Genomic DNA, 22,333 nt, shown 5'->3' on the forward strand with positions numbered 1-22,333 from the left:
CCTGGGGCTGCAACTAAACTCACTCCAGCTCCAAAAGGTGCACCCACGGGAGGCTCGTGTTACGGGAGCTCCCAATCAGGGATCCAGAAAAAAGCGGGGCTCCCAGTTAGTGGTATTTGGTCTTAGATTTTCCCTTGCCACTGAATCTTCACATAGGTCACTCACTTACAGCTAGAAAGGAAAACTCTCCAGCGTGTAAATGGGGGGTGGGGGAGGACAATTTTCTGCATAACTCCGCCGTATTAAGAGTTTTTTTTTTTTCTTCAAAATTTTAACCCATATGAGCAGATTTCAATTTTCACCCACCGACCTCCTGCTCCTGGATGGACCTCCGGATACCCCGGTGCCCTACACACTTCAGTTCTTGTCTAAGGCTAACAGACTCATTTATCTTTTCTGTTTAAACCCTTGGGATATTTCTGTTTAGCAAGACGGCGCTTTCAGGAAGCTGCACTGTTTTATTAAGTGTATTAAACTGCGGAGCAGCTCGTCTGGTGGCCACAGTTTGTCGACGGGTTGTCTTGGCTCCATCCCAACACGTATCAAGGGTTGTTTTCCGAACGCACTTTAAAATTTTTATTACTGACTATGATTTGATTTCACTGATGTTATTATTAAAATTAATTTGTGTCTCACAAAGCCTAACCCGCGGAGCAGACCTTTGCCAAATGCATCATTATGACGTTTCTGGAAAGGTGGCCTCGTGAATAAATACTCAGTGCATGTTGAGTGCCTACTAAGGGCCGTGTGGCTTTGGGACTTATCTCTCCTACTTCCCATTGTAGCCCCGGACGGGGGATAGTATCATGTCGCTTTAAGAGGTGAAAGCACGGAGGCCCGGGGGCGCTGAGTGGCTCCCTCTGAGTTCTCACGGCTCCTGAATCCTGGACGAGACAGGATTCACACCCAGCTCTGGCTTTGGAGCCTGTGCATGTCTCATAATAACGCTCCACCCCCAGTCATGCCTCTGCTCGAATTCCATTTGGGGCCTTGGTTCAGTGGGCGGAACCAGCGGCCAGCACGGACGCTGCGGTTTTAGGCGTCCTTCCGTAGGGAGGTGACTCAAAATTCGAAACCAAGTGTGCTAAGTCTGAGCACCCACCGAAAGGGAGCGGATCTGTCCTTAGAAGACAGGACGTTGGGCAGCCTGGGTGGTTCAGCGGTTTAGCACCTGCCTTCAGCCCAGGGCCTGATCCTGGAGACCTGGGATCAAGTCCCACGTCGGGCTCCCTACAGGGAGCCTGCTTCTCCCTCTGCCTGTGTCTCTGCCTCTCTCTCTCTCTGTGTCTCTCATGAATAAATAAATAAAAAAAATCTTTAAAAAAAGAAGAAGATAGGATGTGCTCCCACCTCGGCTGGGGGCACCTGCAGAGCAGCGATGTGCAGCCCAGATGTCGGCAGGGATCTCTCACCGCTTGGATATTCCGTGCAGGGGCTGGGGGCAGGGGGGCAAGCTCAGTGACAGGCATGTGGTCCATTGACTTGAATCCTAGGACCTTGACCGGGCTGGTTGTTACCGCCCCGTCCGAGGGCACCCTCACACTTAGCCCACTTTGAAAGGAGGACCTTGGTTTTCTCCTCTGGAGAATCTGAGTTTTGACAAAAGACGGTCAGCAGACTCAAGGATCTACGTCAGCTTTAAAGTGGGCGAACCCCGAGGAAGAGGAACCGATAGAGGGGGGCTTTGTGGAGCACGCAAGTCCGTTAAGTGCCGTTTGGTGGGAAAGGAATGGGATGTTTTCTCAGCGATCCCACAAAGCCAAGTCCGAGCAGTGCGCCTAAATTATCCGGGAAAAATCAGTTCAGTATAAAACAGGTGTAAAGGCCTGAGATGCCTAAAGAGGTAAAAGGCTGCCTTGGTGATTGTCTGGCACTGGAGGCGTGTGTGTGTGTGTGTGTGTGTGTGTGTGTGTGTGTGTGTGAATACGTGTGCACATGCTCATGCAGATGGGGAAAGGGGAAAAGAGAAGATGAAGGATTTCGTCAGCGGACCTTTACAAATTCCGTATTTCCTGGACTTCCGTAACTGAACTTTTAAGGGGGGCCTTCAGGCACCACCCCGTCACCGCAGGTGCACTTGCTCCAGAAATGTGCCTGGTGTGCTCTTTCCCTCCTCATTTCAAACCTTCCAAACGGTAACGGGAAGAGCCCGTTGCACAGCTCCCCTCTGCGTCTGCCGCGCCGTCTCTTGGCACAAGGCGTTGACGTGAGCTCAGCGATGATGGAAGCGGGGGACTCTGACGCACAGATCGGGGTTACCGGCATCTGCATTCAGGCTTCCCCAGGGATGGAGAGGCGTATGTCCTTCCTCACGCTCTCCGCCAGCCGCTGACCCAGGCCACTGAGCCCTCCCGGCTGTCACGCGGCCTCACGGCGTCTCATCCACCGCAGAGCCTTAGCCTGACAGTTTTGAAGACGACGGACAGACTGGCCGTGCGGGCACTTTTCAACGCCGCTCGCATCACCAGCTGACTGGGCCGTGTCTGGCACGTGATATCTAATGAGTGTTACCAGTGGGATGGAAGGACATCTGTGAACTGGAGGTCACAGCCCCGATCCCAGCCGGCCCGGCTAGCCTGACGAACGTCAGAGGTGGCAGGTGCCGGGGGACGGACGCCCGGGGTCTGAAGGCTGCCCGGCCATTGGCATGTGAGCAAGCCGCCTCGCTCCCTGATACCCTCGGCTCCGTCCTCTCGGAAGTGAGGGCTTGCTTGGCAGTAATAATTAAGCGGCGCACTGTAGGTACAAGCGCCTCGTAGACTAGGGCGGCGTGCCAGACCCATGCGCTCTATTATGATTCTTTATTAACGTGCAGGTGAGGCAGCCCGGGGGCAGGTAGCGTGGCACCGTTGGCATGTCCATAAGAGGCTGGAGAGGAACCTGGAAGCGGGTGGTCCAGGCGGGATTGTGGGTGTGCACTTGGAGGTGGCTTCTGGGGTTCTTCTTGGGACCTCCCTTCAGCACACCCTTCCAAGGCCCTCGCACTCATGATGGCCAAGCTTGCTGGGCGCCCACCTGGGGTCCAGGGCTTTGCCCCGAGGAGCACACATTCGCCTACCAATCCCGAAAGGTGTGATCTCACGGCTGAGATGCCGGGTTGCAGAGAGATACCGTTATTCAAGGTCGCACAAGTAGGAAATGGCAGGATGGCAGGATGGAGGAGCCAATTTGCAGCACCTGCAGTGGCACTGCTGTGTGTGTGTGTGTGTGTGTGGCGACTGCGTCCCCACCGCTCTTCCCATACAGCGTGGGCGGCACGGTGACTTAGGGCCAGGTGACACAGAGCTCGCCAGCAGGCCCTGCTCTAAAGCAAAGGGCTTTATCTGAATCTGGAAAGTATCAACTCTTTAAGCAGGACCACCGTTCCCGTTGATATGCAGATGTATGCTAATGAGCTCTGGTTCCCCAAGTCCCTTAATGACCTTCTGAGTTTCCTCCATTTGCTGACTTTGTGAGGGTGTGAGTCTGGAAAGTTCCGCAAGGAATTCAGGACCTGTGCAGCCTCCGGGGCACCTGGATGAGCGTCCCCGTCCCCTCTCCCTCCTCTTGCCTGGGAGCCTGCGGGGCTCTGGGGGAGACAGAAACCTCAGAGGCTCTGTGTCTGTATCGCGCCAAGACTGAGGCTCTGGGCATCTTTCCGCAGTGGACCCCGCAAGGTGCTCACCGGTTGTCCCTGGGCTGGTTTCAACAGGACTCACCCTCCCGCAAGGTTGAGGGAATCTCCACACATTAAACTTGGGGATATGGGGCAATGCAGACCGCCCACGTTGGAGGGGGCGGAGCAGCAGTCTTCAGGGTCAGGTTCAGTTCCCTAATGGTGCCCCTTCTTTGGGAACGCAGATGCCCAGTGGTCACCTCGATTTCCTGCTCCAGCTCAGCACAGATGCCGGGAGGGCGCTGTGGGCCTGTGGACAAGGTGTCTGAGCCTGTGAGCACCTGGCCCAGGCGGAGGAAGCAAGGCCAAATGGACGCCCTTCCCCTCTCTCCTTCCCACCCCAGCCTGGAGCCATGCTTTTGGGGGGACGACCCGGCCGGTGGTTTGGGGGTTTCCAGACCTTCTACTGTGCAGTTGTCTCTTCATGTGAGAGTTCTTCGAAGACCTTGCTCCCTTCCTCCTCTCCATCTCTTTGTCAAGAACCCTTCAAATTCCTGTTCCTTTCCCAATCTGGGTGGTTGGGGGATTGCTATTGGCTCTGTGTGCCTTCCACTACTGACCCCTGAGCCTCCCTTGAAGCGGGAGGGCTACGGGCCTCCCTGGCAGGGCCTGCACCCACGGGGAGCGAGCCTGTTCCCAGGGCCCCGTGCCCAGCACCTCCACATGCATCCCTGTCTTCAGGAGCGCAGCTTCCTGTGACATCCTTTTATTATAGTCACTGCAGCTGTCATGTTACATAATCGCTTTTAAAATAGGAAATATTCCATTGTTGGAGAAAGTGCCCAAGGAGAAGAGGCACCTCCCTGTCCACCGTCTCCACGGGCTCTGTGCACCCACTAGAGGCCGGATCCCTAGAGAGCACTGTGTTGACTCCATGAAGCTGTTGCCCCAAACTCACCACATTCCTCAGTCCGCTCCCACTTGCATTAGGACACATTCCTTCCGGGCTCTTTCTCCATCTCCTCATCCGTTCTTGGGTACCGATGGCCCCTCATGCTCAGAAGCAGATGTATGCAGGAGAGAAGGGGTAAGGGTGAGCCACGGGGAGGTGCCTGTTCCCGCAAGAACAGAGTTCAAAGTCTATATCCAATACAGCGAAGGGTTGACATCCCGCTTCCTGGTTCCAGGTGGTCGGGGCGGCTCTCTGGAGTGGTGGGTTGGGAAGGGTGCTGAAGCCAGGTCTGGGCTCCCCAAGACAGAAGGCCGTGATTGATGAGCAGTGGGGCCTCGGGCCTGTGCGGCGGGGAGCTGGGGCTCAGCCTCCGGGGGCGGACGCCCGTACCTCGGAGTCTGCTATTCCCTCTGCTACTCGTAGCCCCCTTTTCCCATGTCTTCCTGACAGCTTCTGGGGTGATTCGTCTCCCCTCGTGAGGTCCCTTTTGCATAAGAAATGTAAAAGCCTTACAGCAGCATCACCACCATCACTGGCAGCCTCTCTTGGGAATGCAAAATCCTGGGTCCTGCCCCCGACAGGCCGGCTTCACAGCTCCGGGATGAGACTCGGGAATCTGCGGGATGTGGGACCAGAGCCCCAGGGCACCCGGACGCAGGCGCGGTGCTGAGAGCCGCTGGGCAGGGGGACAGGAGGGACGCGGGACAGGCAGGTGAACCGCAGAGGCCAGTCCTGGAGCGTGACTAGCTCCTCTTTCTCTCTCTCTCTCTCTCTTTGATTTTATTTTTTTTGATTTTTTTAAATTTATTTTTTATGGGTGTGCAATTTGCCAACATATAGAATAACACCCAGTGTCCTCTCTCTCTTTTAACAAAGTCGCAGAAAGGTGAGCCTACTGGCTGAGGACTCTCTGGGTGAAGCAGCTCAGAGGGGCCTATATATTTTACGACAACATCCACTGGCAGATTTTATCGGGCTTCAGTAAATCCCTCCTGGGCGAGGTGGGGGGAAGCTCCCTGGGTGACGGCGTGACGTGGCCCCAGACGGAGACGCTGCGAGAGAGCCTGACCCTCCATCCCTCTGTGCTATTTACGCCCCTGTCGGGGCCACTGCGGTGCCCGGCCCTCCCTCTCCCTGGCCACGAGCCTGGCATTCCCGATGTCTCTGGAGGGAATCGGGGGAGATCCAGGCTTGGGCTATTATGGGGAAGTGAGCATAATGTGAATGGTTGCGTGGATGTGGGTGCGTGTGTGTCCGTGTCTTCCCTCTTGCACACGATACCACGGAGTCAAGGTGCACGACAAGCAGGTTGAGCTCGCCTGAGTCTCCCATCGCAGGTGACATACCTGGAAGGAGACCATTGGGGCGCCGACCCCAGCCCTGGAGCCAGAACCTGCACATCCTGGGGCCCTCTCGCTTGGCCTCCCGGGGGTGGGGGTGATGCTCAGCGCTGCTGAGACCTCTTCCAGCCACGAGGGACAGGGGGCTGAACTGCTGCCTGCAGCAGGCTCCTGAGGGCAAATCTTTACCCAGCAGTGACTGAGGGGGGGGAGGCATTCCTGTTGCTCTGCTGTACCCCTGAGCAGCCTCCACTGTCGCACCTGGAAATGGGGTGATACCTGCCTCAGAGTAACTGTGAGGACCCCGCCGAGGGTCTACACGCGTGGGATAGCTGTGGCTGCTCAGGGACCTCGAGCCCCACTGGTCAGGGCAGTCGCGAGCCCGGGGAGGACCACCCGGCAGCTCCTCCTTCCATGGGTGCTCTTGCTTTCTTGCCTGCAGGGGCAGCAGGCTCCCCCTCCCAGGCTCCCCCTCTCAGGCTCCCCCTCCCGACTCCAGGCAGTGGGAACATGGATCAGAAGAGAGCAAGAGAACGGCTGTGCCTGCTGTGCTCAGACTGTGCCGCCTGGTGGCTGCTGCCGAGCCTGCAGGTCCTTAGCCGGGCTAGGCCAGGGGACGGAGGTGCTGCCGGCCCTAGGCCCCCCCTAGGTTGCAGGAGCCAGGTGCCAGGGGCCCTAGGTCCCCCAGGCTGCAGGAGGGAGGTGCTGTGGGCTCTAGGCCACCCCCCCCCACGTTGCAGGAGCAAGGTGCCAGGGGCCTTAGGCCTCCCAGGCCATAGGAGGAAGGTGCTGTGGGAGGTGCTGTGGGCCCTAGCCCCCACCCCCAGGCTGCGGGAGGGAGGTGCTGCAGGCTCTAGGCCACCCCCCCCCAGGTTGCAGGAGCAAGGTGCCAGGGGCCTTAGGCCTCCTAGGCCGCAGGAGGGAGGTGCTGTGGGCCCTAGACCCCCCCCCACCCAGGCTGCGGGAGGAAGGTGCTGTGGGCCCTTGGTCCCTCCAGACAGGAGGAGGGAGGTGCTGCGGGCCCTAGCTCCCTCCCCAGGCCGCAAGAGGGAGGTGCTGGGGGCCTTAGGCTCCCCAGGCTGCAGGAGGGAGGTGCTGCAGGCTCTAGGACCCTCCAGGCTACAGCAGGGAGGTGCTGCAGGCCCTAGGCCCCCCCAGGCTGCGGGAGGGAGGTGCTGCTGCCCACTTCCTCTTGATGCCCCGACTCAGGAGATCCTGGTCTGGCTTCTGCTCCACTCTGACTCACCTCTGCTCCGAAGCGCTGTTGGTATCTACAAAAGTAAGGCAGCCGACTGCATTCCCTTTCTGACAGCGGTCTGCGCCACTGGCCGGCTCTCCCCGCAGAAGCGTTTCCTGGCTCTTCACTCTTTTCCTCTTTGGGGTTTGGACACTTCCGGGCTCCTGGCAGCCCAAGAAAGGGGCAGCCCAGCACGTACGCTGACCGTGCAGGAAGCGTCTGCCCTTTACCTGCCAGCCAGCCGGCCCGCAGGGTGGAATGCACTTCACGCAGGAGACGTGGACGCCCCAACCCCAGCTTCCCTGCGCTCTCGTTCTCTCCCCCCCTTGCAAGCACACACACAGGAACACAGGTTCACAGAGCTTTCTAGAAATTCTGCTAGTGTAAATAACTCCTACACTCATCTGCTCAGCTCTCACACCTCATTATAACCGAACTTGCGCTCGCAAAGTACAACTTCCCTTCCTACCTGCTAAGCCCACCCAGGTCTGCTGGCCTCTCTCCTAATCAAAAGGAGATGCTAAGGTGTCTGCAGGAGCCGCACGGCTCCCTGACCTCGGCTCCCTCTTCGTCGCCCAGAGCGCTGTGTGCCGTCAGGTGAGCCTGCAGTGCGGGGAGCTGAGGGACGGGGCACTGTGACCCCTGCCCTCCAGCCCCAGTGGACGGATCCCCCCCGCCCCCCGGGGAAGCCGCGAGAAGCCGCTTGGGCTCCAGAAGTCTGAGGAGGTAAATGCCGAGGAGTGGAGACCAGGGGTGCGAGCGTGTGGGGTGCCGGTGGCGTCGGGGTGCGTGTGCTCAGGTGCTCAGCCCTCCGGCCGCGCTGCAGAAACATGCTCGCTGTGTCAGAGGTTCACTTTGCCGACCAGTCTGGGGCTCAGGAAATAAGCCACTGTCCCTTTGGGGGCCACAGCCCGGCTCCTTGGGGAGGTGGGCAGATCCCAAGGCAGATGGTGCTCACACTCTGGGGGGCCGCAGAGAGACAGCCACGGAGAAGGGGGCCGGGTGCATCAGGGGACGGTCCTGGGGGCAGAAACATCTGGAATCTCTGCTGTCGGAAGAAAGGATGGTTCCCGGGCCAGCCTTCCCCTGGATCGACCCCATCCTGGCACCGTGTTGCTGGGAGGAAAGGATTCCCTGGGGCCTGGGGAGGCTAGACGGTCACCGACAAAGGGCAGGCCAGGTGAAGGCAGGTCCCCGTAACTGGACCAAGCGACCAGATTCCGTCCGCCCTCGGAGTCCCACAGACCCGGGTTCTGACGACACCCCTGCGGCCTGCAGCCTGCGCGACACGGTGCCCGCGGGAACCTGGCCCGGCCGTCCTGCGTGCTGGCCAGCCGTGAACTGGGCTCTCCTCCTCGGGCCCGGCGGGGGGTGGGGGGCGCGCTGACCTCGGGGCCCAGCCCAGGAAGAGGCACAGGTGATGGGCAGTGGGCCACATGCATGGCGTGACGACAGCGGCCATCTCTGGCCACACCAACCTTTCCAGAACGGCCCAGAGAGGGTCGCTCCGGCTGGGTGACCGGTGACAACCCCGGGATCACAGGACGATAGGCCAGCCCCACTTACGCTTAGAAACGACAGGAAGGCGGTGCTCCCCGCTCCGTCGGGGCAGATGCAGCCCAGGGTTTGCTGCCCAGGGGAACTGGTCCCCGCAGCCTCGGAGTACCTGGAAGTGCGCCCTTACCTCGCCCCCAGCAGCCTGGGCCACGACTTCCAGGGCACCAAGGGCATGGCCTCTGCTCGCAGGGCACCGTCCAGACCAGTCTCCCGTCCTCGGGCAGGTGCACGGGCTCTCTGCATGCTGCTGTCTGCTCGGCCTCGGGCCTGAGGACGGACAACTGGGCCTTGCTCAGGTTGGGGCTCTTCCCCGGCACCTGCCTCGTGCCTCTCGGCCCTTCTCTCTCAGGAGCCTGTGTGTGCCCACATCCCGTGATCCCAGAGACCAAGGAGGCACCTGGACGCGGTGCTTTGAAGCCCAGCCCGAGCGATGGCCGGGACTCAGTGAGCGTCCCCAGCCATCGGACAGAAACGAGATGTTGGGGTGGACGGGGGGCAGGGGCCTGGGCTGTGGGGGGCTCCAGAGGGAGCTTTGGGGGGCACTGAGCTCCCTGTGAGGCCCAGCAGGAAAGCTGATGTGTGCAGGTCTCTGGCTGAGACCAGAGGGAGGGTCTGCTGTGTGTGCTCCGGGGCAGGACCATCTAGGCAGGGAGTGCAGCCCAAGAGAGAGCTTTCTAGAAGCTGTAAGGTAAGATGCAGGCTTTCCTCTGGGGCCTCCTGTAGGTGCCTCATTTGATTTTTATAACAGCGCCTTGAGGAAGGATTTATAGTGGCTGTTTCAGAGCTGAGGAAGCAGAAGCTCGACATCTGCATAACCTGACAAGACCACCCCCCACCCCAGCCTGGGCAGGGCTAAGACGGCCCAGGCCCAGCCGATCTCAGGCCTTCGCGTGCTCTCTTCCTGGGAGTACTCAGGCCCAGACTGGAGCCCCAGGAAGCATCTATAAGAGACAGCTGGGGACTGAATGGGTACCTGGGCCGGCAGCCTGTAGCTCCTGGATTTCCCAGGACCAGCCAGGCCATAATATTTGTTGGCAGTTGGTACATCTCTATCTCATTTCTCAACTCCCTCCACTCATTCCAAGCAACTGAATTTGTGTCCTAGCTGTTCCTCTCACATACCAAGCACCCCCTGGCCTCAGGACATTGGCACTTGCTATTCTTCCCTTTGCAATGCTCCACCTCATATATCAAGTGAACCCTTTCCTTATCTCTTTCAGGTGTCTCAGCAAATGCCTCCCAATCACCCTGCATAGCCGAGTTACGCCCACACTAGGCTAGCTCTTCACCTTGGCTTACCATTTTCCTGGGCCCATTTCTAACACGTGATATACTACATATGTTGTGTTACCGCCCCCCACCCGATGGAAGTTCCATATGAGCAGGGACATCGTTCACGTCTGCCCTAGAGTGTGTATTTATTCTTTTTTTTTTTTTTGAAGATTTTCTTTATTCATGAGAGACACACAGAGTGAGGCAGAGACATAGGCAAAGGGAGAAGCAGGCTCCCTGTGGGGAGCCCGATGTGGGACTTGATCCCAGGACCCTGGGGTCACACCCTGAGCCAAAGGCAGATGCTCAACCACTGAGCCATCCAGGTGCCCCTGCCCCAAAGCCGTGAGACTAGGCCTGAGCCCTGGGCTTCAGTTACTGCAGGGAGAGGGAAGGAGCTCACAGGGGCAGTGGGAGCCCGGGCAGGGCCAGCTCCGGGTTGTGGGACCCACAGGCCTCTCTCTCCACCTTTAGTGGCTCGGCCCCAAAGACGGCGCAGAGGCTGGCTAAGAGTCAGGGATGAGAAGGAACTAATTTCCTGTGATTTCCTTTGATGTTCTCAGAGGCAGAAAATAATTTCTGTCCTCTTATGAGAAGCACTTAGCTGTAGGCTGGGGGCTGGGGGGCTCCATCCCTGGGAAATGCTAATTAGAAACAATTATACCCGGGCCTGACCTGCCAGGGACACCTGAGTGGAGCTGCTGCCCTGGGGGGGGAAGGGTTTGGGGGGGGAGGGGGGTGCACAGATAAAGGGGGAGGGCTGTGGGGGGTTAAGGGGCATCCGGGCTGTGGAGGGTTGGGGTTGGGGGAGGCCTGTGGGGATTAGGGGGGCATCCGAGCTGCGGGGGAGGGAAGGGGGGCGAACACAGGGGTTGGGGGGAGGGCTGCGGGGGTTAGGGGGGCATCCGAGCTGGGGCCCTGACCCGGGACACCCCGTGTTGGCAGGCCAGCGCCCTGGGCCCGCCGCGGCTCCGGCTCCACGTGCCCCGCCTCCTGTGCCACCTCCCCTGCTGGCGAAGCGACACTTCAGGCGACCCCGGCTCCGGGAGAGAGCCCCAAGCCCCGAGTGTGGGACCACGTGTGAACACGGGGATCATAGGGCGAAGGTGCGGGTGCGGGAGGCGGAGACCGGCGGCCTCCCGGGCCCTCCCGCCGCCCTGCTTGCAGGAGGGGCCTCTGGGCGCGGACTCGGTGCCCCTCGGGGTGACCCTCCGGGTGAAGGGAGGCGGGGCTCTGTGTTCCCAGACCCTCGGACCCTCCGCCTGCTGCCGTCGGGCTGGGGACGTCGCGGCACAGGCCTCCTCCGCGCCTGGGTGACAGTGCGCGCGGGCGGGGCGGCGGGGCTGCCTGGGAACCACGCTGCGGGCGCGCATCAGGGGGCGGGCCGGGGGCCTCCGGGGCGGAGGGGGCGCGGGCTGGGCCGCAAGGCGAGCTGGGCGCGGGCGGCGCGGGCCTCGGGGTGGAGGGGCGCGGGGCCTCCGGGGCTGGGCCGCAGGGTGCGCTGTCCTCGGGGCTCGGGGTGCAGGGCCTCCCGGGCTGGGCCGCAGGGTGCGCTGCCCTCGGGGCGCGGGGTGCAGGGCCTCCCGGGCTGGGCCGCAGGGTGCGCTGCCCTCGGGCCTTGGGGTGCAGGGCCTCCCGGGCTGGGCCACAGGGTGCCCTGCCCTCGGGCGTCGGGGTGCAGGGCCTCCGGGGCTGGGCCGCAGGGTGCGCTGCCCTGGCCCGGCCTCTGCTGGGCATCCCGGAGGCTCCCAGCCCCACCGCACCCCAGGCGGTGGAGCGCGTGTTTGTAAAAGCCGCCTCATTTGCCGGGCAGGCCTCTGGAGCGCTGGGTGGGGCAGCCTTCCTCCCCAGGGTTATTACTGCGCTGACCTTGCGGCTCATAGGCCCCTTGGGGCGGGCGTGCAGCGGGGGGTCGGCCACGGGAGGGCCCTGCCGCACCCCTGCGCCCTGAGCCCGGCTGCCTGTGCGCGGGGCTCCCCAACCTGGGCCCTCCTGCAGGGAGGCCACCTGCCCCTCCGCTCTCCTCTCCGCGCCTCCTTGGGCTTCCTGAAAGGCTGTGCGAAGCCCACCAGACCGGGGTTGGAAGGAGGCTGAGCAGCGCCCATGATGTAAATCAGAACCTGCTCCTTAATGATGATTTTAAAAGCCCATGAAAAATGCTTTGGAACCACATCAAAATATGATCGAACGTATCATTTCTTTTAGGAGGGGTCTGTGAGTCCAGCTGCAAAACCCCAGCAGCAGCAACAGTCTCTGGCTCCTCCGGTCTATCTGCTTCTCTTGGGGGTCCACACGGTATAAAGTGGGTAGGAGAAGCGCGGAGCCCCCACCCTCGCCCACCCCCTGCACCCCCAGGGGCTCTCTTACGGGGGACCGCAAGGCGACTGCTCCCCGGGGGGGGGGGCCATATCTGGAGGTAGCAGGTGTGTGTGCCATGCATGCTGAGCTGGGCGTGATGCTGGTGTGTCTGGGGCAGGTGTGGGGCTGAAGATCCCACTACCCCTGCACATGACAACTGGATTGACGGTCCTGCCGTCAGGCAGCACGACACCATTTGGGATCAGAAAATATGGCCATCTGTGTCACAGACTCCTCCGGGGCGGTCTCGCCCTCCCTCAAAGGCCTGTGAACCCCAGTATATCTTCCGTTGGGATGTCCAGGCCACTCAGGAACACTGAAAGGCGCATCTTATTCAGTTTTTTTTTTTTTTAATGTGTTTAGTTTTGATTTTATGTGAGGGTGCCTGTCTGTAACAGCAAACGCGGGCGCATACATCGGACACTTGTTAAGGCAAATCCCTGGCGACCCCTGGGCCCCAGGAAGGAAGAAGGAACACTGCAGGTGGCCTCCCCACCCCTCTTCTTGGGAGGGTGACACCTTTCTCCTCTGCCACATCCTGGGGCTCTGCGTTCAGGTGTGAGGGAGAGCCGGGAAGGGGTGGACAGGAATACAGAGGGCAGGGGGGCTGTCCTGGCGCTGCCTCAGTCTCCCCCTGAGCCAGAGCCCTCAGATACCCAGTAACTCCGACCGGATGGCCCAGGGTGGGCTGGCGGCCACAGGAGAAGGCGCAGGTGAAGGAGCAGGTGGGCGTGGATTTATGCCCCTTCCAGTCTCAGCCCAGGGCAATAACTCTTTTCTTCAACTTTCTGGGCCTTAATTCAAAGGCTAGCTCCATCTCTAGGCCAGACTTAGGAGATTTACCTTGTGGAAGTCAGTTTCCCTGCAAAGGTGGCCGTTAGCCTGGTTCCCCTGAACTTTCGGGTTCTTTCCGGTGGAGTCCAGGTCCAGGAGGAGGGGTCGGTGTGGCGGTGATGGTGATACCGTCCTGGGAGGGATGGGGTTGGGCCAGGCCCCAGCGGGGAAGGGACCGGAGGCCTCACAAAGGGAGGCCCCGGCTCCCCTTTTCTCCTCTGCCTTCCTCCAGGCTGCAGGTTGGCCCAGGTTGGTGGGCTCGCCCGCTTGCATTTTGAGAAGCCCGATTCAGAAAACATTTCCTCTCCTTTAGATCCCATGTTGCTGTCATTCCAGGACACTTGCCCGGAATTCCGTGAGTCAGCCAGCCCGCCTTTCTCCGGCCCCGACCGCTTCCTACAAACCAGAGAGGAGGTGGGGAAATAGGGAAATGATTACCTTAGCAGCACGCTGTGCTCTTGGCCTCTTTCCTATCACAAAAGATAACACAGATAACTGCCTAAGCATAGCTACTAGGTCCTGGCTCTTTGTGGTTGGTGTGCCAGAAATTCTACTTACACTCCTCACTTAATTCCTGTCTTCACACCTACCCTAGGAAGTGGGTGTCATTATCAACCCCACTTCGCAGACGAGGAGACTAGGGCCCAGAGATGTTACTGGTCACACATCTCCTTCGGGCAGAGCCAGGTCTCAGCCAGTAGGCTGGGCTGTTGCATCAGCAGAAGCCACTAGACTCTCCCAGCGAGGCCAGCGGCTGGAAAGATGCTTCCTGGAAAGACACCGCGGCTCTCATGCGTCCTCAGTGCATTCACAAATATAAAAATACCGCATCCTGTTGCTTCCCAGTGTTTCGGTGAGGAAAGGTACCTGAAGTAGAAATGCAGACGGGCGCAGAGCAGCAGCAGGGAGGCCAGGAGGGTGGCAGGAAGTCTGGGTTTGCTCTGTCCAGTCTCCCTCCCCTGCTCCCCAGCGCCCCCTCCCCCAGAGGGCTGGGGACTTACACTTGCATCTTCCCTTCCCTTGGGTGGCAGGCATGTGCCCCCGCCCGCCCCGCCCGCTGCCACCACCGGCCAGCCCTCCAGAAACACAGAGCAGTGAAAAGGAATTTTTTTTTTTTTGCTTTAATAGCAAATACCAATTATTATTGGTGGTGTGTGCATGACCCAGGACAGAGGTATCTGCATGGACAAGGTTGACTCCCTGGTTTGCACAAGATGAAATTCAACACTACATCAACCCAGGGTCTGGTGAGCTGGGGTTCGCGCTGTGGAAATCCACGGAGGGGAGCCCTCTCCACACTCAGCACTCGAGGCCTCTCTCCGCTCGCTGGCATCTGTTCCTGAGCCCATCGGTTCGTAGACCTGAGCATAAGGGCTCCTGGGGCTGGCAAGGAGAGGCCTGCTTCCCGGATTAGTGAGGCCTTCCCCACACACCCCGGTCCAGTTCACATATTCACAAGCATTTCATCCGGAAGACGAGCAAAACCGCCCAAATCCTGGAGAAGGAGGAGTAGGCATTCTCCCAGAGGAACGCAGCGGGAGGTAGAGCCTGCACCCCAGTTTCCAAGGGGATGGGCAGGGCTGGAGCCCAGGCTGGAGCCCCAAGGCCAGAAACTCTGGAAAAAAATATATTTTACAAGCTGAATGCAAAATTAAAAAAATACAGGCAATTAATGAACTGTCTAATAGGGGTGGCAATGACTGTCCCCTTCCACCAATGAAAAAATCAATCACACAGAAAAGCAAAAATAACACGTACCATGCTGAGGAGCTCCTCTCCCAGGAGAGGTCCACCTGGCCCAAGGAGTTGGATGAGGATGACGCTTAAAAACGGAGGGGAGGGAAGCTTGGGGGCAGACCCGGCATCACCGGCAGTGGGTCCTTCGTGGCCGTGAGATCCTCTGAGTTTCTGGGCTCCACCGGTTCAGGTGTCAAGCCACCTGCTGGGTGCCCAGAGCCTCTGTGGGATGCAAGAGAGCCAGCTGCAGAGGCAAGGGGACAGGGGAGCTGCTGGCTGCCTCCTGCGTGCTCACAGACCGGTGGATAGCAGGGGTCTCCCGCCGCCCGACCAGGCCCTGAGGAGACCTGCACTCCCACCACAGGCTAACGAGGACTCCCTTGTCCCCACACATGCAGTCATCTGGGCTAATGGGCCACTCCTCTCCTTTGGCAAGAGCCAGAGGGACTGGCCATGTTCCCATCCTGCCCCCCTGGCCCGTCCTGGGGTGCGGCCAAGGTTGGGAGGGGATGCGGGAAGGAGAGGGAGGAAAGCACGTCAAGTACCTACCAAGGGGGGTGTGGAGGGAAGCAGTAAGATGGTTCTTTCTAGAAAGTTTAACACGAGGGGCACAAGGGACATGGAATCTGCCTTTGAGGGAACTCAGCCAGGGAGACGATGGCTTTTAATGGAAGGAATACCCAGACTTCCCCCTGGAGAGGTCGGGGGGGTCCCCGGAGCTGCTCCCTAAGAGGGGGGAGGCTTGGGCTTTCTTGGAGGTGGTGCAAGTCTGGAGCGGAGCTGAGGGGTGAGGGCAGAGGCAAGGCTGCACCCGTCCTGTCCTCACTGCCTCCCGGAGCTCTCCGTCTCTCCTCTCACCATCATCTGGCTCCTTGGGAGGGTCTGTGGACCCGCCACCTTGCTGGTTGGGGCAGCGCCCCTGAGCACCCCCGGCCTCACCCAGCGCGGCCTCCTGCCCTTCCCAAGCCACGGGGCGGCTTTCCTTCACCTCTCACCTGTGTGGAGCTCAGTGCACACCCGAGGGCACAGAGGCAGCCCCTCTGCCAAGTGGCCTGGGGCGAGAGGCCACGGTGCCTCGCTGGCTGCGCCAGCCCATGCATGGGAAGCTCTCACTGCCTCCGGGTCAAGCCACCCGCACCTGTCGGGGGCACCGTGGGGGAAGCTCGGCATCTCCTGTGGCCTCCTCTCGGGCTGCACGGTGGCTTCCCATGGAACGCAGGTGTGGCCTGGCCCAGCCGGCCGGTGTGTCTCCGTCCTCCTGGCCTCTGCAGAGACATGTGTGGGCACCTGCCTCCTGTGGGCCTCCATCTACTTTCCGTCCTCTGGACGTCTTTCCCCGCCTCTTGCCGTCTTCTCTTTCTCCTCTCCCCTTATGATAAGCCCCTGGGGCCGGGGGAGGGGGGCGGTGTAAAGCCCTGAACCCCCAGAGGCTCAGGCATTTGCTCAGACGGAGTCCCAGGGGCGCCAACAGCTTGGCAGAGCGCTCGCCCGGCGCCACTAGGTGGAGCTCCATGAGCTGTTCTGGAGTTTACCTGGCAGAGATGAGGCCAGAGCCAGCAGGCAGAGGGCTGGGGAGGGGAGGGATGGGGCCAGGAGAGGTGGGGCCTGGAGGGGTGAGACCTGGAGGGGTGGTGATGGGAGGGTTGGGGTGGGGAGGGATGGGGCCTGGAGGGGTAGGGATGGGAGTGATGGGGAGGGAAAGAGTGGGGAGGGGAGGGGTGGGGAGGGGAGAGCTGGGGCCAGGAGGGCTGGGGCTGGGCCGCCAACATCCACCAAGCTTCCACTGTGGGTAAGCAGCTTTTCTAAGCTACCTTGCTCATCACACACACACACACACACACACACACACGCCCATGCAGCGATTGTACAAAGGTATCCACATGAACTTTTCTTTTTAAACGAAGATGGGGAAGATAAAGGTCCTTGGGCAAGTCTCCTAATTCCAGCCCTGAGCCTGATGGTAGCACGGGGATGTCCTCTCCTCAGGTCAGGAAGGAACGAGGATCTGGAACAATCCAGGCCGGGTCAGGGGGTGGCGTGTGGGATCTGTGAGCAAAGCCTCACAGCCCTGAGCAAACAACGAGATCGGGGAGGGAAGGGAAGAAAGGAGGGGTGGGAAGTCCCACCGTCCGCAGCTCTGCATCTCCTGGGTCTCTCCTCCTTCCTTGTTGGCCCTTGAGACCCTGTCCTGGGGACCCCCCGCCAAGAGGCTGGCTGTGAGAGGCGCCGTCTCCGTGCTGGCCCCTGCCCCACACAGACCTCTGGGAAAGCACAAGACTGGTTCCTCTTAATTTTTTTGTTTTAATTTTTTTTGTTCCTCTTTATTTTTGTTTAAGATTTTATTTATTTATTCATGAGAGACCCAGAGAGAGAGGCAGAGACACAGGCAGCGGGAGAAGCAGGCTCCCTGTGGGGACTCCGATGCAGGACTTGATTCCAGGACCCCGGGGTCATGCTCTGGGCCAAAGGCAGGCACTCAACCCCTGAGTCTCCCAGACGTCCCGGCTAGTTTCTCTTTAAAGAAACCAAGAGAGAGAGAAAGAAAGATCGAGAATCTCCACTTTGGCATCTGGGCCTAGAGGGGGGCACAAATCGAACTCTCAGCTGAGCTTGGGATGTGGCGTCGGAGCCGAGCCAGCTTCGCAGGCGTCGTAGGGGAGGGCCCATCCAGAGAACAGGGCCGGAAGCAAAGAGACCAAGTGGCCCCCCGTCAGCGCCGCTCCTCCGGGGCCAATACACCGAGAACAAAACCCTAGAAAAGAAAGAGGGGCTAAAACAGAAAGTCGATCAAGGCTTAGTGATTCCAGGACGAAGTCGGAGGGAAGCCCGTCGCTGAGCATTCGGGGTTAGCTGTGGACGCTTCAGCCTAGAAAGAGCATGAGTTTAGTTGAGATTCTGGGATTTTATATTGTGGTTAATTAATGTAGGTTAAGTGTTTGCATCCACAGGGACAGATCGCTGGGCGGCACCGTCGGGTGGGCCCGGAGGAGGGCGAGGCCATGGGGCTGGGGCGCGGCCTTACGGGGAACCGTGTGTTGTGAGGGTGCAGGGTCAGGGCACACGGGCACCCGGGAAGCGGGCTACAGCCTCAGGGCCCGAGGGGCAAAGGCCCGGCCAGGGTGATGCTGGAGGCGGTGGCGGGGGCGGGGGTGGGGGGTGCTTTTTCAGGGGGTTGTTTTCCTAATTCCAAGATGTTCTGTTTCCGTGAGGGATGGTGTGGGGGGCGGGGGGAGAAATCTCCAGCTGAAAAATGTCACCTTCAACCTGACACCAGAGCCAGAGCATTTACAAATCTGCCTGTCACCGTGACAGGCTGACAGATAGCAACCTTAGCGGGGACTGAGTTAAATCGCCACTATAAGTCTTGCAAAAAGTTTGGCTCTTAAGATTTTTATCATCGAGACAGGTTAAGGGATGGGGGACACGGCTTCCACACAGGAAGGAGGCCGAGGCTCCCTGTCTGCCTGCTCCGGGAGCGCCAGCCGCCGCGGGGATTATCTATTACCTGCGGGGAGGTGACAGCAGAAAATTAGCCAGCATCAGCCCCATCTGTTGCTGAGCACCGTTTATTTCACCTTCACTAATTCACTTGGTTTGTCATTTTTCCTTTGTCTCCATGTCACCCACCGAGCCCTCCGTCTGTGTGCCCCGGTGCCCCTGGCCGGGCACCGTGGCTGCAGAAACAAAGCCTCCGGTCGCTTTCCAATGAACTGCAGTCACTCCTGAGTCTCCCTCTCCTCTCTCTTCATTGTCATTTCCTCCATAATTGATTAGGAACTGGAGGCGGGAGAGGAGGGGCCGTGATTGCTTTTACAGCCGGGGTCTGCAGGCAAAGCACATTTCTGTGCTTGGCTTCGTCTCCCGGGACCTGCCTCTGTCAGGAAGAGGTGGCAGGGTATTAATAAGGCAGAGCGAACTCATGTCAGTGGGAGAGAGGTTGCAGAAACTAGGCTACAGCCCTGGCTCTCCCGTTATCTTTGGATGCTTGGCCATCTTCCTTGTTTTTTGGGGTTTTTGTCTCTGATTTTGTTTTTCCTCTGAAATGCAGAGCTAATGCCTGTTCTCCTCTCACCCACCGCGGTTGTTGTAAAGATTAAATGAGATAGTACAAGAGGGGAGCTCACGGTGCCTGTTGAATGAGAGAATGAATTTAAGGCACTTAACGGTGCCTTGCATATAATAAATGCTCCGTAACTACTGTTATTAGTGGCATGCAAATGCGAGTAATTATGATTATTTGTCACCCTTGCAGCATTTGCCATTCTCCTGGTTCCCAAGCTAGATAAAGTTTCTCGTTCGGCGTCCACCGAGCGGGCTGCGTGTGCCAGGCACTGTATTCCATCCCGGGGCGAGGAAGTATTTTTGAAATACAAGCAAAGAACACGTGGCGCTTAGGTCGGGGAGCACAGAGCTGGTGGGCAGGCATGTCGCGGAGTTGAGAATGGGGGGTGCAGGCACGAGGCTAACTCGGAGTGCAGGGGGCAGGGAGCGGGCTAAGGTCCTGGTGGAGAATGTGACATCTGCATCGGGGCTTAGAGGGCTCCCCAGGGGAGTGAGGGCGGGAAAGGGCAGTCAAGCGGGAAATGGCGCCGTCTGCGATACCCCCGGCACGACAAGGAGCAGGACCCCTGCCCAGCACCCCTGCAGTGAGGGGCTCCAGATTTGAGACTGAGCGTGTGAGCAAAGCAGGCATCACAGAAGGAGCACGTTTATCTCATGCCAAGCATCACGAGCTTTCCTGAAGGGCGGTGGAAACCACTAAATGCCTTTTACTGGGTGACGGGCACTGAGGGGGGCGCTTGATGGGATGAGCCCTGGGCGTTATACTAGATGTTGGCAAATCAAACTCTAATAAAAAATATACAAAAAAATGTGTTTATAAACAAAGAGCAATGGGCGGCTCAGTCGGTTAAGCATCCGGCTCTTGATTTCAGCTCAGGTCATGGCCTCAGGGTTGTGAGGTCGTCGAGGCTTGCATGGGGCTCTGCGCCCAGCAGGAAGTCTGCTTGAGAGTCTCTCCTCCTCCCTCTACTCTCTTTCTCTCTCTCTCTAAATAAGGAAATGAATGAGATCTTTTAAAAAAAAGAGAAAAAGTAAGAAATAACATAAACAAGGAGTAAGGGGACCAGATGGGCCTAGACGATCGCTCCGGCCTGGATGGGGCGTAGCAGAGCCGAAAGGTGAGCCAGGCCCACCGTAGAGCCTGGAAAGAAGCTGCCTGCCTGCAACATGCACCCCTGGCCTCTCAGAGTTGAGGAGACGCTCCCCAGGGTGGGCATCTCGAGGGCCTGGGAGCCTAGGGCTGCGGGGATCCCCGCTCAGAGTCCGGGAGACCCATGAAGTGCAGCAGCCACCACCAGAGGGCAGAGGAGGAGGGCTGAGATGCAGGTAGCGCCTCCCGGGGGCACAGCCAAGTGTGTTGTCTGGGACATTTTCACCTTAACGTGTTCTGGGGCATGGGCAGTCCAAGAATTCAGCTTAAAAAAAAAATCTGTGTGTGATCCTACTGACAGGACACGTGCTGGACTCGTGTGAGAATCCAGGACACCTGTGGTTCCGTGTTTGTTGTACTGGGGTTGCCCGCCTGTCGGCTCTCCCGCCCCACCGCCCCCCAGATGATATTAACGACGGAGTTGGGTTAGCCTGGGGCCTTCCTAAAAGACTGGTTCCACGTGTCCCATGTGTCTTCCTACACGTGGTCTGACTGAGTCCTTAGAGCTGCCCTATGAGGTGCGTAGGGTTGCAGGTGCCATTCAGAGGAGTTACTTGATTTGCCAGGAAATGAAGTCGATTTGATTCAAGAGCTCAGACTCTTCCCGCCATTTCACACCAAATATTTTCAGTTTCCTTCGTCCTTTGAAATATGATGCTCTCTACTCCATGGCTGGAAGTCTGTGAACGGTGCGCTTGAGCCCAATGGGCACAGCCGCCTTGACAGCCGAGGGGGATCAGGCTGGAGAAGCCGAAATGTTTCACAGTGCTGTCCATGAATGTTTCCCACCTAATTGTTGGGGTCAACCCCACGGGAGCAATCTTATCCTTATTCCCAAATGGGGACACTGAGGCTCGGAGAGGTGACATGCCCCGCGGCATCTGGCTAGCAACCACCCAGGGCGTGTGCACCTGCACAGCCGCGCCGTCGGCTGCCCGCTTGCCCTGAGATTGGCAGAGGCCGCAGGTGACGACAAGCGCCCTCGGAGGGGCGGGTGCTGAGGGTCATTAGGATGGCTGGATTCGGGGCCCAGACATGCACCTCACATTAATGTCGCGACAAGCCAGCTTCCCTGAGCAAAGAGCTGTCGCGGCAACACACCCAGGATAATCCGAAACCGCAGAGAACTGTGGCCACTGCGGGGAGAGTGGCTAATTCTCTTTGGGACAAAAAAAAAAAGTTATCCTCAGAACAAACAGATTTCCTCAGCAGAACTGAGTGTCGGGACGGCGTTGGGGTCTCACCTGAGAGAACAGAGCATAGCACCAGATGCAGCAATAGGGGACCCAGGTCCCCAGGCCGGGGGTGGAATGCAAGCCTGTAAAAACACCCCTGCGCAGCCCAACAGTCTCTGTGTAAAGTCCCAGTGTCCCCTGGCTGGGGGCCGTCCGGGAGACCCTGGTTCAATGCAGTCTCTTACTGGAGAGCATTCGAGGTACGCGCACCTTCCATTGCCCCACACGCCTGGATCACACCACACAACATCGCGCTTCTATTTGTTTGCAGACTTGGGTTCTTTCCAGCATATTGTTTTCTCTCTATCTTGTTGTTCTCCTTTTCTTCCCCGTGGGATTCAGCTCCCAGGAGACTGGTGGCCCTTCCCGTTACCTAACTTCTCAGAGCCTCCCTCACTCTGTGATAAACCAGCTTGATCGTGTTCTCCGTATCCGGTTACTGTGAGAATCGGAAGGATAGGCATGTATGAGAGCAATCAGCTCAGGGGCAGCGCATAGGAAGCTAAATAAATATAGGGTTTCCCTCTTCCTTCCCCTTTGTGTCTCAAACACGTGCGTGCATGTGCACGCACACACATAGGGCGCACCACAAACCCTGTCAATAAATCTATGCTAAGTCAGAGTTAACTTCGAAAATCAACACAGTGCAGAGGCTTTTAGAGGACTGACATTCCTCAGGTTATGGAAAACAATAATAATAAATCTTAGGGAATGTCACCTTGCCCCTGGCACAGAAGACAAGAACCTGGAAACGTTAGTGGAATAGCCTTGAGCGCATGGAGAAAAGAGCAGACAGTGTGCTGGCAGCAGGGGAGGAAGGTGGGCATTAGTGGGAGCAAGCGGAGGGCAGAGGGGTGGCCATTCGGGTGTCAGGCTCTGGACTGGTTCTTTCTCAGCCTTCGTTTCAGGATGAGCGTACAGGGCAAAGTGACAGCGAATGCCGAAAACCCACAGATCACAGTCGCTGGAATTTTGGAGTGAATTTGACAATGGAGATGCATCAG

General features: G+C 58.8%; 1 protein-coding gene and 1 long non-coding RNA gene across 4 annotated transcripts in view; both read left to right on the plus strand.

Moving 5' to 3' along the window:
• NTM (neurotrimin) overlaps positions 1 to 22,333 on the plus strand; it is a 941,158-nt gene that overhangs the window by 298,276 nt on the left and 620,549 nt on the right. The gene's annotated exons all lie outside the window — the stretch shown is intronic.
• On the plus strand, positions 11,966 to 14,853 carry LOC140631258 (uncharacterized). Of its 2 annotated transcripts, none has more exons than XR_012028897.1 (3): positions 11,966 to 12,259; positions 13,482 to 13,559; positions 14,274 to 14,853. It is a non-coding gene; the product is annotated as an uncharacterized lncRNA (long non-coding RNA). The 2 variants fall into 2 exon arrangements; XR_012028898.1 differs by having other exon boundaries at positions 11,967 to 12,248.

Source organism: Canis lupus, chromosome 3 (assembly GCF_048164855.1).
Source record: "Canis lupus baileyi chromosome 3, mCanLup2.hap1, whole genome shotgun sequence".
In the NCBI taxonomy this organism is placed as follows: domain Eukaryota; kingdom Metazoa; phylum Chordata; class Mammalia; order Carnivora; family Canidae; genus Canis; species Canis lupus.